The sequence below is a fragment of the Coturnix japonica genome, chromosome 1 (assembly GCF_001577835.2).
Source record: "Coturnix japonica isolate 7356 chromosome 1, Coturnix japonica 2.1, whole genome shotgun sequence".
Classification (NCBI taxonomy): domain Eukaryota; kingdom Metazoa; phylum Chordata; class Aves; order Galliformes; family Phasianidae; genus Coturnix; species Coturnix japonica.
Genome location: NC_029516.1, coordinates 60,581,579 through 60,597,595, shown reverse-complemented (window position 1 = coordinate 60,597,595; position 16,017 = coordinate 60,581,579). Strand labels below are relative to the sequence as shown.

Below are 16,017 nucleotides of genomic sequence, written 5' to 3'. Positions count from 1 at the left end.
ATTGGACTGCTTGAATTCCTCTTTCATCCTTCTGTTTTTAATGGATTTTAACTTAGCAAAATTCAACTGTCCAGACTAAAACATTTAGCCTGAGCAAGGGAAAAAAAAACACAAACAACAAAAGACAGAGGAGGAACAAGGGCAGTATTACTTCCCTGGTATCTGACAGTTCAAGCTGCCATTTCTAAACAAAATTTGCCATAGCTTTTTAGCATCTAATTTCCTTTGGCTCTTTTATAAGTAACAGCGATGCACAGTTCTGTCTCGTGAACAGTAAATTAGTAGAGAATACTCAGAGGTCTTCAGAGAGAGTCAGAAGAATCCAGATAACTGACACACTAACTATAATGCATATCATAATATCCTATATTCCTATTAATTCCTAGAACTTGTAACAGCACTTTGGAAGCAGTAATTTCAAGGCTTGATTTTTCCTCTTCATCACTGCCAACAACTGCTACGCAGCACTATGTAGGGCTATAAGGGACCTTCCAGGTCATCAGGTTTGTACCTCTGATACTACAGTCAGCATGGCATATGATGCTCTTCTTTAGCTAACAGAGCTCTTCTACAAAATAGTCTGTTGGGTTTTGCACCAAGGTGCTGATCAAAGCCTCAATGCAGAACTCTACTGTGACTAAAATCCTAATTTCCAGATCACTTTTATTGATAGCCAGTCCTTCTTTTAGGGTCACTTTCATGTACAATAAAAAATGATGCCTATATCCACTGCAAACAGTCAGCATTTGAGATAGCATTTTTTACCTTATAAACAACTCGAAAGGTGTATTTAGCATAGTAGATGACCAGCAGTTGAGTCCACCAACAGAATTTGTCCTGTATTTGCTTCAGTGTACATTTACTATAGCTGAGAAACATCACTTCCTGAAATAGAGATCACCAGACATCCCTCATGTAGGGAACATTTGGAAAAGAAAAAAAAAAAAAAAAAAAAGAATAAATAAAAAAGTTGAAATAGCAATTCAACATTGTTTGTCAAAGGAAGGGTCATCTCGGTAACAAAAGATATCATTAAAAAAAACCTTCACTGACATTTATCTACTAATCTGTAAAATGTGCTTTCCAACCAAAAACAAAACAAAAGAGAAATCATTATCAATAACTACTATTCGTGTCATCTCAATAAAGGTTTAACTCTCATTCCCCATCCTGTCTGGAGAACTGCTGATGCAGTGCACAGTGTTATAGATAATAAGGAACAAGCAACAGAATTGAGTCTTTGTTTTTACCTAGCATTTTTACTTGTGGTAACACAAAGAAAAGGTTATTTGCTTTTCCCAAACAAATGAAAATGCATTTCAAATCCTAAAACACAAGGTATAAGCTACAAAATAAACAAACAGGGCTGTCAGGCCAAGACTTTTAATGGGGGAAGAAGTGGGTTCTGGGAATTCAGTGTGGTTGGGCAAGGAACATCTGGTAAAATGTTCTGCAGACAAAGATGAAGGACGCTCAAAGCTAAGCAGCAGTGAACTGAGAATGGAAGAAAGGTGGTCCGACAGCTGGCAGGCTTCTCAATGGGAAGGGAGATCAAGGAGACCACATTTGATGTGGCAGTTGCCAGCTGCAAAGGTGCGTGTCCTGTTGTTTGCCAGATGAACGATGGCTTGGCTAAGTCTGGTAAGCAGCAGAAGTGGCACTGACGTACTTGGACCTGGTGAATAGGTTTAGAAGCTGAAAGGGGCTATGGAATTAATGATGGCTGAATTTGAAATGTTGCCAGAGATTAAGCTACATGTGTGCTCTAGGAGTTTCCCAAGGGCACTCTCAAGACAACACTCGAAATGCTGACAGGTGCTTAACGTGGTCACTCACTGAAGTATTTTGAGTGTGAACCTACCTGCCTACTGTGCTTGAAAGATTAAATGTTTAATAAAAGTAATAAATAGAGTTGGGGAAAATACTGCAGGATGATGGCATCTTTTGATGAAGAGAAAATGAAACATTATTCATTACATAAAAATGTTGTAAAAATATTTTAGGATTCCCAATCAATTATTGTAGTGGGTGTCACTGTACTACAATAAAACCTGCCCAGCTCACTGAAGTTTTATGAAAGGTCCCTATCTCTGTAGGATTTTAACATAATTCTACTGCAACCAAGCAAAATATGCCTGGTAAATGTTTTGGAATCTGAGGCTAAATCTTTCTTTAGCGCTCAAATGAGGGCTCAAGTCTTACAGATCCATACCCAGCTGTATCCAAGCTGTTAACAAAATCAGTATTTCAGTGTAAGCCTGCCCTACCCTTGACACATCTGGAGAGAAAGTCAACCAGCTCATAAGAAAAATGGAAGGGAGAAACTGCAACTAGTTAATACATAGACCAAGGCAGTTTGGCTCATGAGTTACCTTCAGCTTTCAACTAAACAGACAGGATATATTAAATTTCTAATAAATTAAATGAAATGCTTGATGACCATCCTACAACTGTATGGCAAGACTCAAGTATAACAATATGCACAGACAGGAACAAATGTGCACGTTGAATATGTAGTATATTGTATGGTTAGACTGCTAGGATACAAGCAGAAACAAATTCAACACAGTCTAGTGTGGAAGTTTTTTACCACTCACTCCTAAGCTTATTCAATTTCCAAAATGGTTCATGCTGTTATTCTGTCCAAAATCTGCATACATATTTCTAAGACATTATTAATGTTTATTACTAAGAATAAAAAAAAAAATATAACTATGATAAATAACACTAACCTACTCTTGTATTTCAACATGAAGAGTTTAATAAACACAAAACACACAACCCTTGCAGTGCAATAATAATCATTCCATGGGCACAAGAGAGAAAAATGAAAGTACATTTTCTTTTATGGTTTTTTCATATATCGAGACCTCAAAGGACATCACTAACTATGTACGTGTATATGGAAAAAAAACTCTATATGACTTCAAAACTCGAGCAGAGCATAAAGAGCACATGGCTTTGAACAAAGGAGCGTTTTAGAAAAAAAAATAATGATGACTGAAAACATTCCTTTGTAGCTTTCTGGAATTTTATCTGTTTTTGTAATGGAGTGAAAAATCTCCTAGAGACAGAAAGGTAGTTGACCAATTAAATTTACTTATCAGGGATGGGTTTAGCAATTCTTCACTCAGTTCTTACCCAAACAGTGAATCCTCTGTCACAGTTTCTCCATGCTTGTACCAAGTTTTTTGTCAGTTAATTTAAATACAATTAGCTGGATGACAGAATCACGTTCAGGGCAGAATGGAACTATTAATTCAGAGCTCTGAAGAATTCCTGTATCCATATCCCACTGTGCTGATTTTGCCAAAGTTGCTATTAGGATCACAGGTTAATTTACCTACAGAGAAAATCAACTTTCAAAAGATCCAAGAAAGAAAATCACATTTACAAAATGTGCCAGCTTCAATTTCAAGGTCTACGAGAAGACTGTAGAAAAATATAATAAAAACACAGGATCGGTTTTTCTATTCTTTGAACATATATAGCAAATCAAATCTTCCAGATCTAGACAGTGCTACAGATATGTATGAGAATGAAAATAAGAAAGATAACCACAGACACTGAAGAATAGATAAGAATCATTAAATGCATTACCATAGTTTTGAACGATGACAAAAACTGCACTTGAATGAAATATTACCCCCAGCTTCATCACACTCAGCAACACATTTGATGCCAGAGTAAAATTTATAGGACATTAAAGCAAACAAAACCACGCTTAGAGCAAAGCTAATGTTACTTAGGTGTTTACACATACACCACCAGAAGTCTGCAAATTTAAACTTGACATGCAGGCCTTAATCTGTTTTATAAACATAAATGGAAAATGTGTACTAACTATGTGCATCTTGAGTAAAGCTTTTAATTTTGAATACTAATTTCAACTTCAGATTTTCTTTTCCTTGTTCAGGTCCTGTGGAACCTCACTCCTGTTTCTACTGACAAGGTATTAAAAAGTAAAGCACTGCAGCTGTGAGGCTATCCAAAGATCTAGGAACGTCTTTTGATCCAGAGTAATATTTTGATCCAGAGTAATATTTTGGGATATATGCTAAGCTAAAAGTGATCAAGACATATGTTTAAGGCATGCAGTGATTCAAAGCTAAACAGCTCAGCTTTAGTTGTTTAGCACCATCTATACCATATGAAAATAGGTTCCATCACTCTTTTTAGTGCTGAAAAGTATTTGTAGCTTTAATTCAGAAATTCATCCAGTACTCATTTAACATTAAATATTTGCTTAAACCCGACTTTATTAAGCATGGACTAAAAGCCTATAGCTTAAGAGAATTTTGAGCTAAGCTTTCATAGAAAGGTGCTTTTTGAAAACATGAAAACAATGATAGAATCTATTTAGTATAAAGTAGTATGAAAAACACTGTTGTATTAATTTAAGAAGCTCATTTTATAAAATAGCTGTATATTTGTAAATAATAAGATATGGACACCTTTTCTAGTATACCATATCAGGAAATTGGGCAAATTCTGCTTTTTAGTTTGTTTGGTTTTTGTGGGTTTGTTGTTGTTGTTGTTGAATATTCCCTTCTCTTGATTCCAAAAGGGAATACTGGAGTAAACAAGAATCAGTATGGGCTATTTATACCCATCATGTCACAGTTCAGCTCTTGTCTCATTAACCAAATACCATAGACAAAGGGTTTTTATAAGAGAAATGTGATCCACAACTAAAAATAAATCTCACTTCTCTCACTTCTATTACAAACACAGCAAAGGCAGAAATACCAGAGTTTGGTTTCATCGCCTCTCACAAAAACTCAGTTAATTAGCGTAGCACACAGTGATACCCCTGGTACACACGTGCCAATGTACACCCACAAAGCAATTCACTCTGCTGCATTCAAACTTAATTAGGTGTGGGCCCAGGCTGCAAAGTTCAGGCCTGTACCTGCAAATCCACCGTGCCAGCCAGCATGCTGGGCGCAGCTGGGGTGATGCAGGCACAGGCCCCACTGCTTCTATGTCAGGTTACTTTTAGACCAAGGTCTCCGAGGCAGGATCTGCTTTCATAGTTTGCCTATACAAAGCCTCATGCAGAGGATCCCAGGATGAGTTTGCATCTCTTGGGGATTATATAGTAATACACACAATGCTGGGGTTAAGCAACAGTTGCTTCTTCTCTGGGATGAAATAGAGTACACCTGAATCACTACAGTGGTCCAGGATATCTTCTATTACTGGCCTATTAAAAGGAAATTTGAACATTTGAACACTTAAACAGTGTGAGAGACGAAGTGCAATTTCAAGGTGAAGTAGGTGCTCATGGTTCTAAATTGCACTGAAAGTTGATACAGCTTCATTAGGTCTGTCAGCCTCATCTGAAAATGGGATAACTTTCAAAAAATGTAATCAAGAGCATGCAAGGTGTGCTTTTTTACCTTCTAATTTATTCTATTTTTTTAATTGTGAAGTTGTGGTTTTGTTTTCTGTTTTTTTCACTGAGGGTGAAAACAAGCCACTCACATTATAGACTTTACACTCTTGGTAGAAATGTTACCCTGCTGCAAGTAGACAGCGTGTCCTTTTGTACCTGTCTGCAGCAGTACAGTAAATTAGCACAGTCCCACAACACATATGAGGTCTGCACAACATCGCAGACAATGGAATAATGTAGTGCTCTAAGCTGCTCTGATGATGTTGTTTTCAAACTTCTCAACAGTCTTACAGTAAATATGCATAGTTTAATTTTCTTTCCTAGAATTGCTTAAAAGGAAAATGTGACCATTCAACCTGCTTCTTTCTGTGTCTTGCAATGTGGAATGGATAAAGTGGATCAGACCTGGAAGTTTGGCTACAAGCAGATAACAAGCAAAGGAAAATACAAGTCGCAGCATATACAACTGGGACTTTCTGCTCTGCAGAACTAGATAGAGACAAAACAGAGGGAAAACTCAAGAAAAATCAAAATGAAATGTTGCGATATACTACAGGATGAACATTTCCCTCTCCTGAAATCACTGTGGAGAAAGGTTCAGTTTGGCATCTGAATTGCAGAGCTGTTTAACTAATACACAGACAGGAAGGAAAATATTCTAGAATCTGAGAAACGAATGCTAGCAAGAAGAGTGTCATTTGAAAGCTTGAAGCTGCCTGATGATATACAGTCTAAGTGTAACCACATTAAAGGAAACCTTGCAAACCCCAAACTGTTAGCTGTCTGTATCCATCGGGACATCAAATCCTTTTAACCACAACTCATTTTTGTTGAGTCCTGTCAAGGCAAAATTAGCCCATGTTGTTTACAGCTGAAATTCTGCACCACCACTCATTCAATGCTTTCTTGCTTTAGCACATTAATTGCATTTCTGTATTTTTCCAAAGTGAAGCTGACCAGAAATTGCCTCCAAATTGTACTGTCTGGAACTGGTCAAGTTTGAAAACAGTATGCACAATTTTATCTTTTATCGCTGTTCTCCAAGTCTGCAAACTCCACCACATGAGCATCCTCACAGAAGGCTTTACAGACATTTAGCTCAAATACTCCATGAGCTCTGCACTGGTTGAAGACTATAGCACTGCCATAGAGAAGATCTTACCAAAGAGGGAAAAAAGCATCAACAGCTTAAGCAATAAAGGAGTTCTTCATGCAACACAAGTTGCAACAGGTAATGACCTGGGGTTCTCATCCAAGGTTTACAGATTTCTCTTGACTTCAGCAGACTTTGATGATCATTAAATAAGACTACTGAATTTGACTTTGCTTAAATCCTGAAGGTGTCGGAGAATAAAACTCTCCATTTTATTTACCAGAAGAATCAGTCTAACACCATCAAAATTTCATGCACTAGGTTTCTCTGAAGGAGAGCATCCAAAGGGAGGATGCTGCTGAGTTGCCAACAAGTCTACCAAACAGGCTGGACTGTTACAGTTTTATTTAACATAGCTACCCTCTTTTAGTGCCATGAAACAGCGTAAGGCCATTGTTCAATAACATATGACAGAATATCAACGCGACCAACTCCCTGTATCTTTTGGTGATTCAGTAAGAGGTCTATTTGATCTTTTTTTGGTTCTTTTAATTCTAGGAACATAGGAAAAAGAAATAAGCTTAAGATACCTGTCACAGAAGATAAAAGACAATATAAAACCATATTTACGCACATCCTTAAAAGAGATTATTTATGGACTTTTAACTATCATATTCTACCAAGAAGTCTCAACATGTCCTCCAGACATTAATTTAATGTCACAGTCTACACAGAAAAGTTGGGTTAGAAAAGAAAAAGTCCAGGAATGAAATCCAAAAGTCAAAGTCTCCAGCCCTCTGAGCATGGGTTGGAAATACATGCATTAGCTGCAATGCTCTGGTTAGACTATTTCCTTTAGACTTCTTGAGACTGATCTGGTTTTCAGGTATCTCAAGCTGATCAAGTGGGATGGGTGTTGTTAGAGCTGAAATCAGCCCACCTAAGACTGATACCTGGTGGTATAAATATTCTTCTAAACTATGGAAGGCAAACAGAAAAACAGAATTTTTCCATGAAGTGTTTTCAGCTTGAAATACAGATTTTTATTCTTCAGGGCAGGGGCCAAATGGCTTCTCATAAACCACAGAAGCAAATAACACTACTTTGGTTCAGTGTAATGGAAGCAGTGAAAGGGAAAGAAGGCACAAGGCGCTGATAGTTTGACAGGAAGGAATCCATGTCTAGAAAAAAAGTCCCGCAATTAGGATTTCTTTTTTTTTTAAATTTAACATTACACTTCTTTAAGTTAAGTCCAACAAAGCAGAAAGGGAATTCTGACTAGATAGTTTGCAAACTGTTATAGAGTTCGGGGATTATGATCAAAGTAACATTCCCTCATTTTATATTTCTTGTATTTCACAGTTGCAGATGAACCTTCCCTTTCGCATAAAAAACAACCATAAACATGTACACAAAAAAAACCCTTAAACAACTTATTTACTCATATTGGAAGCAAATCACGTTAACACTGAAAACAGGTATTGCTATTTGAATATACTCATGTGGAGGTGTACCCATCACAGATAGCTGGCAATAGTACCAGGATGCAGAATTTTTGGTTTGCTCACCTGGGGAATTTTTAGTAATTGAAGCAATGCATTTACAACTATATCTGAATGCAAATGAGTATGTTTTTCATCTTAGCTTTCAGTCCTTCCTAGACAACTAAACTGAAAATGTCACTCTTCTACCAAAATAAGAACTACACAGAGGGGTCATGGTAGTATACTGATAATTTTAAATTTTCACTTCTGGTTTTCCAAATAGAGGAACTTCTGAAGCATAACTTTGCATATATTGGGGTTAGAGATCCACAAGAGCAGTCAAGAATTGGATTATATCTCATATAACAAATCATCGTTTAATTAAGAGCCTAGCAATATTCTGCACTACAATGACATTGCATTGCACTTTACATAACCATGTCCTGTTGATATCAAATTTTCACTATTATTTTTGCTATTATTGTCACTTTTCTTGCTTGCCTCGGAGAAGCTTGCTCATGCTTGTCAAATCAAGTTAATGGATGTTAATGAGCTTGTTCAAGAAAGATAGGAAGAGAAGGTAAGGAGAAAGACAAAATAAACACAGAACTGAAAGAAGAACACTGAAAGAAAGAAGGAAAAAAATAACTAGTGTGTTTTTCCTTGTGTTATATATTTTTCAGTCAATGATGGAAAAAGTGATGAAGCAATCTTTTACCCTCCCCACAAAAAACAGCTTTCTGGTAAATCTTTCTTTACTTGTTCCAGTCACACAAGCAAGATACATATGGAAGGTCATGCACACTTTTAACTGCCACAGGTCCCTGGAGTTTCAAGCCACGAAAGAGCCTCCTTGGTCCCTCAGCTTGGGGACAAGTTTTATGAATTCAGCAGCATGAACGTTTGTGCACCTGCAGACTCCTCAGTAATGCTGGAGCATTCCACAGCCCGCACCCTTCTTACATTTGTTCTATCTTCTATGAGATGATAGCCTGTGTAGGTATCTTGTACACCTTTGGATTGTCAAACATAAATCAGTTGGCCAAAACTGCTAAATGCAAAGTCAAGGAAATTTAAATATTGACTTAAGTTGCAAAATTGAGATTTTAAATACCCCCTAAATTTAGATGTTCAGGGTCAAGAGTTTAGGTTCAGTCTATCATTCAAATGGAAGTGAGCTGAAAAATGTGCTTACCTGTCAAATCCCAGAATCATTACTGTGAATTGACAAGGTTTTACTACACATAGATAAGATTAATAGAACCTTTCAGGTTGCACAAAAACCTCAAAGGTTTGGAAGTATCTTTTAATTTGAGTAAGCAAAGCAGACATATATTTCCACATTGCAAGTACAAGGAGCTGATCTGTTTCACTTTACATGAATTTTGCACATCATAGATATTTCACTGATGTCACTAATTACTTGTTTTTTACACTAGTGTCACGCCAAAGGAGATTCAAGATAGTGTCTGCAAAGAAAGGAACTTGCAAAAGAGAAAAGACACATAAATTATCTTTTGCAATATTAAGTTAACCAATATCAACACTATTTGGCAAAAGGAGAGGGTGAGAGTTTGTAGCAGAAGCCATGAGTCAAAGATCTGCTGTGAATAGGAGGTGGGGACCAGATTTGGAAATAGAAGGAGTAAGGAAGCAGCCATCCACTCCAGGAATCTTAAGCAAGTCTGGCCTCCAAGTTCAGCAGTTTTACAAGCAGCTCAGTGCATCTTGCAAAGCAAAAGCTAAATCTATATTGATAAACCGTGGTTAGAAGGATCATTTCTTCACACTGCATGTTCCAGGAGAGTTTGATGCAGGTTTAAACACCAAATTATCACATAGACTATAAATAACCATACAGAACTGAATCCTAGACTCAACTTTTTAGTCTCGCTAAAATAAATAAATAAATAAATAAATAAATAAATAGGGGTAGAAACAAAGTTTCTACAATAGGGAGTCTTTCCTTTTTCTTTTGAATTTTCCATCACTTCAGTTTGTTTTTCAAAGAACTAGTATTACAAAGGTTGCTCTGAAAGTACTGTCCCCTGTTTGTTGCCATGGAAACTACAATAAAGAACACAATAACACTATTCAACAGAGCAGATTCTCAGCTAAAAAACACTTGGTCAACACAGTCACTACCATTAGCTAAGTATTTTTGCCAGTGATGAACAAGAGCCTGCATGCCGCACTCATAAAAATCTGCACCAGCAGAGGTGACCCACTGTTTCACAGCTGCTATGACAGTGTCATTACTAGGAAAATGTTGCCCATGCAGTCCATCTTTCATCGGCCCAAACACACAAACTATATGGTAGGTGTGCTAGGACAGTCCCGTCAAGATCAGCAATGTGCTTCACAGTCTTCCAACTGCTACGGTGCCTGGAATTCTTGTGTTGCAAGAAAAAGGTTGTCTTCACTGGCATGACTCTGGAAGTCCAAGACTTCAGGTTAGTCAGCTTTGTGATGTAGTGGTCACAGTTGATGGTTTTAACAAACCATCCAGAAATCCAAAATGATCATCTTCTTCCTCTTCCAAAAGACAGTGAGCATTACTTTACCCACTGAGGGCTGCACCTTGAACTTGGAGAAGTCCCACACTGCCACTCCATGGACTACCATTTTGACTCTGGCTCGTAGTTGTGACTGCACTGGTAACAGTGCAGTCCAGGAAACTGTTACCTTCAGCCTCTTACTCGTTCAGCAGGTCTTAACAAACTTGCACACTGTGATCTGTCTGTTCCTGTGTGAGCCTCTGTGGGACCTACTTGGAGCCTTTGTCCTATTCCAGTGTTGCTACCACTGAAGCTGATATTCATCTCCATACACAGTTCCCTGATCACAAAACATGGATGACCTGACTGAAATGTTTTGTGCTGTGACAGCTGTGCATGGCAGTCTGCAACACGGTTTGCCTTTCACAGCCTTGTTGCCACTGCTGAAGTGCACCATGCACCACTTCATTGTGCTCACATCCACTGTTTGGTCTCCGTCAATGTTCAGCAGGCACTGATGAATGTCAAGTGGCCATTTTTTTCTGCATGAAGGAATTTAGTGCCACACCACTGATTCATATGCACGTCAATGTCAGACGCCATTTTGTCAGACTGCCCCTCTGCTGCCATATGTCACGTGGCAACAAAATATGATGGAATATGGATGGTAAGGTGTAGAGAGTGTTATTTACAGCTGGTTAGCTGAGAAGGGTCGTAAACACAGTGCAGCTAAACAAGCAGCCATACCACCTGCAAGGACAGCAAGAACAACAGGATGCCCTGTGATGGTGAGAAACTAGCCATGGTTTTGTGAACTCAGCAAGGGAGTAACTTTCAGGATGATAACAACAAGTTGCAAAGATACTTGGGGATGGTATGTAATTGGGAACCAATGATGAGCTCCGCTTTTGCAATATGTATGAGCTAATTATCCGTATTATAAATGTACACATAGCCAAGGAATAAACAAGATTAGCTGATCATATGTCAATGACAGGTGTGGTCGTTCGCTTTTCTCCCGCCGTTCGACAACAGAAAGGTTCAGCCTGTACTGCCATACCACCAACATCCTCCTCTGATGTCATGGGCCAAAAAAATAAAATAGGAGGCACTACTTTCAGAGCAGCCCTCATATGTACAAATTATTTGCTTTGATCTAACTATGTTCCTGTTTAGCAGCAGCTTCTGTAAAATCTGAATTTTAGATTAATATACTATTGACTAAATTCTTTCTTACTGTAAATTGTTTGAGAGTAGCCGTAGCTCCATTATTTATTAAAGGAGCATGAGAGATGCACCAGAATTCAAGATAAGCCACTGTTGCATCTACTCTTTCTAGTAGCAATAGTAGGTGTGTGTACACATGCATATAATCTGCTCCTACATATCCACAGACTACTGTGTGCAGAGGCACAGAACCCTATTTCATTACTAGCATTCTAGAGGAAATTTGAGGAAGCTGCTTCTCCTCCCCGTTTAAGTTTGAGAAGCTAACAATGATGGCTTACCAAATACTGTATNCTTGCACACAGATTTCAGGACTTTTCTGGGTAGACATTATTATGAGTCACAACTATACTGGAGTTTGAGATGCTTCTCGGATAGCAGCAATGGTCTCTCAGTGGCTGAACACACCAAAAAGCAGATACATATTGTGAAAGTGGACATGGGATCAGCACCTGGCCCGCTGAATTAGATGTAACTTCAGTATCTGCCATTTCCCTTTAATCTTTCATATAATTACTGAAGTTTCTGGCTTCTTTTTTTCTTGATAAAAGACAATGAAAATTGTAAGGAATGTGGCATCTAATTTGAAGTCTTTATTCCACTGCAAAACATAAAAGCAGCACCCTTATTTATGTAAGAGATAGCCAATACAAAGCATGCTTTTTCAAATGAATCCCTTTCATTTGGCTACCTGAAACATGGCAATTCATCTGCAATCTCCTGAAAAACAGCCTACCTATAGCCACTTTTTAAGTACTTCTTTTTCCTAGCAACATACAAAAGAACACCTGAATAATCCTTTTGAGTGTTGTAAGGACAGCTTGCAAAATAAGTCAGTGGAGCAGTGTCAGTTCTATACCAGTTGAAAACCTAGCCAGAATACTGTAATGAGCGGAAACTGTAAAGACACAGAAAGCCTTCCTTGTCAGGATGCATGTGTGTAATCCACAAGTGCTATCTGCCTCTGAAGCACTGGTAATGGACTATAGATCCTGATCCCATAGGAATATGTCACATTAGAGAGCTCCTACTGAAATCAATAACATGTATCAAATTTATGATTTTTTATTTCCCTACAGTTCTTAAGCCCACCATGTGTATGCCATTAATCTAATTCAAAGGTATGTTAGATATTTTCATTATGAGGTCCCTCCTGCTAATACTCATTATTAAGATTAAATGCATTCCGAGGCAAAAGGAAAAGAAAAAAAGAGATGAGTACTTCTGGAAAGTGGGCTTTATTTTTGGCAATCAAAATTTAGAGCCCCCCTCTCCCTCTCTCCCAAAGCCTCAGGTTGATTCATCTCTCATTCAAATTTAAAATGCATAGAGAGGCTGCAACAAACCCACAGAAGATTGATATGCATTGCACTCCACACACGGCTTAGCTCTTTATTCCAAAGTCTGGCATGACGATGTTGGGTTTTGTGACATTATTATTTCGATATATAATAAACGGGGTCTGATATAAAAACAGTGCAACGCAAGTCCCCTTTAAAAAAAATACAAATTGTTACTATAGCGCTTTGAGAGAAAGAGAGAGAGATTCACAATGCAGGCTCAGAACTTGGCAACCTGTAAAAGTGCCCAGTCGAAAATTACTAACAGCTGGAGATGACAGTTGTTTTAACAGCTGAGCTGACAGGATTAATTTAAATGCACTGAAATCAAAAGTAGATAACACCTGTTTAGTCTTCCAGGGCCATTCGACAAGGTAGGCCAAAGGAAAAATGCAGAGCCAGGACTGTCTGTGGGAGCATGTGTGCATGCACGTATGTGCATGTGTATGTATGTGGGTGCCTGTCCTGGCCCCACAGAGGCCAGGAGGATGCTGAATGTGAAGGATGCAATTCCCGAGGGTGCTGTGTGCAGGCAGCGTGGTGCTTACTGCCCTATAGCGGGAAGGCTGACTCCTCAGTCCAGCACATCTGGTTTCCATCGTGCCCACCCTCCTTCCCTTTCTCTTATCCGAGGTCCCTGACCCAAACCCAGCAATGGACAAAGATCACTAGGTGCTAAAGCTGCAGTTTCTCACTCCAGTGGCCCTGTGATCCTCCTAGGTTAATTAATGCACTCGCTCAGAGCTCCTCATCACCAGCGCTCCCACACGCCACCTCCCACCCTACACTTCCCCCGACCGAAAACAGAAGAAAAAATTCCTCACCTTCCTGCTATGCCAAAGCTCATAACCTTCATATCCATTAAACATTTTTTCGACAAGGCAGGCAGGGAAAAGCCTGCTAAGCACAATAAGGTTTTTATGCAGCAGGGGAAGAGAGGATGACGCTTAGGTCTGCCTCTCACAGGCCAGAGGACAGGGCATGGCCCTTGCCACCGATCTGCAGCACCATCACTTTCCCAGCTGGGAAGTGGAACATTCAGCAAGGTGAATTGCCTTCTCTTGGAAAGGAGAATCTCGGAGGAGATAGGAACGCCAGGCCTCTCTCCTTGGCAGCATAACCAGCTATGGAGCCAGCTGCACCACGACCCTACAGGCCCAGGACTGCAGCTGCATCACAGGCAGAAATCCCATTGATGTGGAAGTGACAGACCTGATGACGGGGAAGCCACTGAACCCAGGCCAGAAGCTTCTGATTAAACCTGCAATCTCCTTCTTGTTTAGACAGACAAACAAGGCTGAACTGAAAGAGATGTGTATTTCCAGCAAGCTTTATCTCCAGACCTAGTCCCCCCTGGTAACCAGGACTGCTGTCAGGCTGCATCTCCCAAGCAGTGATCACTTGCTATTATCAGCCACGACTTAAAAGCACAGTACTTTGACACAGCTGCAAGACTAAACTTTCCTCCTTGTATTACACTAGGGATAAAAAAAACCAAACAAACAACTGCCACATAGTCAGTATTACGGTGATACTTCATACCACAGCCCTTCCCTCTTGCTCTGTTAGTCCTCAGCAGAATGAAGGTAAACCAAAGAGCTCACTTGCTGGCTTACAGTATGCCTGTCCTCTGGGCTGTCATAGCAGTATCAAAGCACGGCTGGCACCTTCAGTTTTCATAGTTGAAAAGAAAGTATTCAGTAAGAATGCTTCAGAAAATGTTTGATTTGTTGATATCAAAAGCCAGGAGAATCAGAGATATTCTCAGATACAGCATTAACCCTTGCCAGAAAGAAGAGAAAGAAAACAACCTATGGTAGCTCTCTTTTCAGCCTGTATTCTCCTGCAGCCCCACAGCACCGGAGCTCGCACCTCCCTTTTCCCCAAACAGACTGGTGATCTGTGTATAGGCTAATGCACTGTGCCAAAAGAAACACAAAGTCTGAAATACACTGCATCTATATGTACTCATTTCAGAATCTCTAGTCCTCTTGTAGAAGTTCTCATCCAGGTCAAACAATTTACCTGTGCAAATGTAAATATTTATGGAAATTCTGCCAGGAGAAGGAAGACCCAAATACTATCTCAAGAGCAGGCCCTATACGTAATGAACTTAGGCAAATCTGCAGTCAGTAATGATTTGCCTAGACAAGTATAAGCTTGGACTGAAAATTGTCTTCATTTTGTTCCACAGGCAAATGCTGACACTTTAAAACCTAAGTCACATAAACTCTTCTTCAGAGGGTACACATTGGATTCTAAACCAATTTCAATGAAGCTATGGAATGCCTCATGATGGGCTGCATCTGAGTTTTACTGTTGTAACCTAGCCTATACATAGGAGAATTTGCTGCACCACCAGAATGGCTGTTGCCAATTTTGCCAGCTTTACATCTATGCCAGGTGAGCTATGCTAAAAGGACAGCTACACCAGTTTGCACCAACTGCTAGGGAGTAGAGCAAAGAACTTCAGTGTAAGAAAATAGAAAAGGCTACTACATTTTCAAGCACTGAACTTTTTCTGCAAATGAACCTAGGGATCCCTGGTACATTATTGAAATATTGGGCTAATATCAGAGGGCATTTTCCCTGTTATTTTTCACGTCCATGAACCTCTGCATCTCTGGACTCTGGCCAAATCTGGATACAGAACTGCCAAGTAACATGCGAGAGGCTGTTCTCCTGACAATTCCAATTTGGCTGGTGGTTGGAAGTGACAGAAATCCCCTGAGAAAACCAGTATTAACAATAGCTTGCTCCCAAATATACAGAAACAAGAACCTTACTGTCTACCAAGAAAACAAGAAACAAAAAGTAGAAAATACCTCAAAAATTGGAAAACATCTGAAAGTGTGGGGACGAAGGGGAAAGAAATAAAACTGAGAGAATGATAGTTTGGAAAATAGAGAAACAACCCTCTACACCTTGCAAGCAAACACCACATGAAGTAGCAGCAGTGGTAGAAACATCAGTGGAA

At 39.2% G+C, this 16,017-nt stretch overlaps 1 protein-coding gene across 14 annotated transcripts in view; it reads right to left on the bottom strand.

Annotated features, from left to right (window-relative positions):
* The window catches only part of SOX5 (SRY-box transcription factor 5), a 628,709-nt gene that overhangs the window by 184,308 nt on the left and 428,384 nt on the right, over positions 1–16,017 (bottom strand). The window lies entirely within an intron of this gene.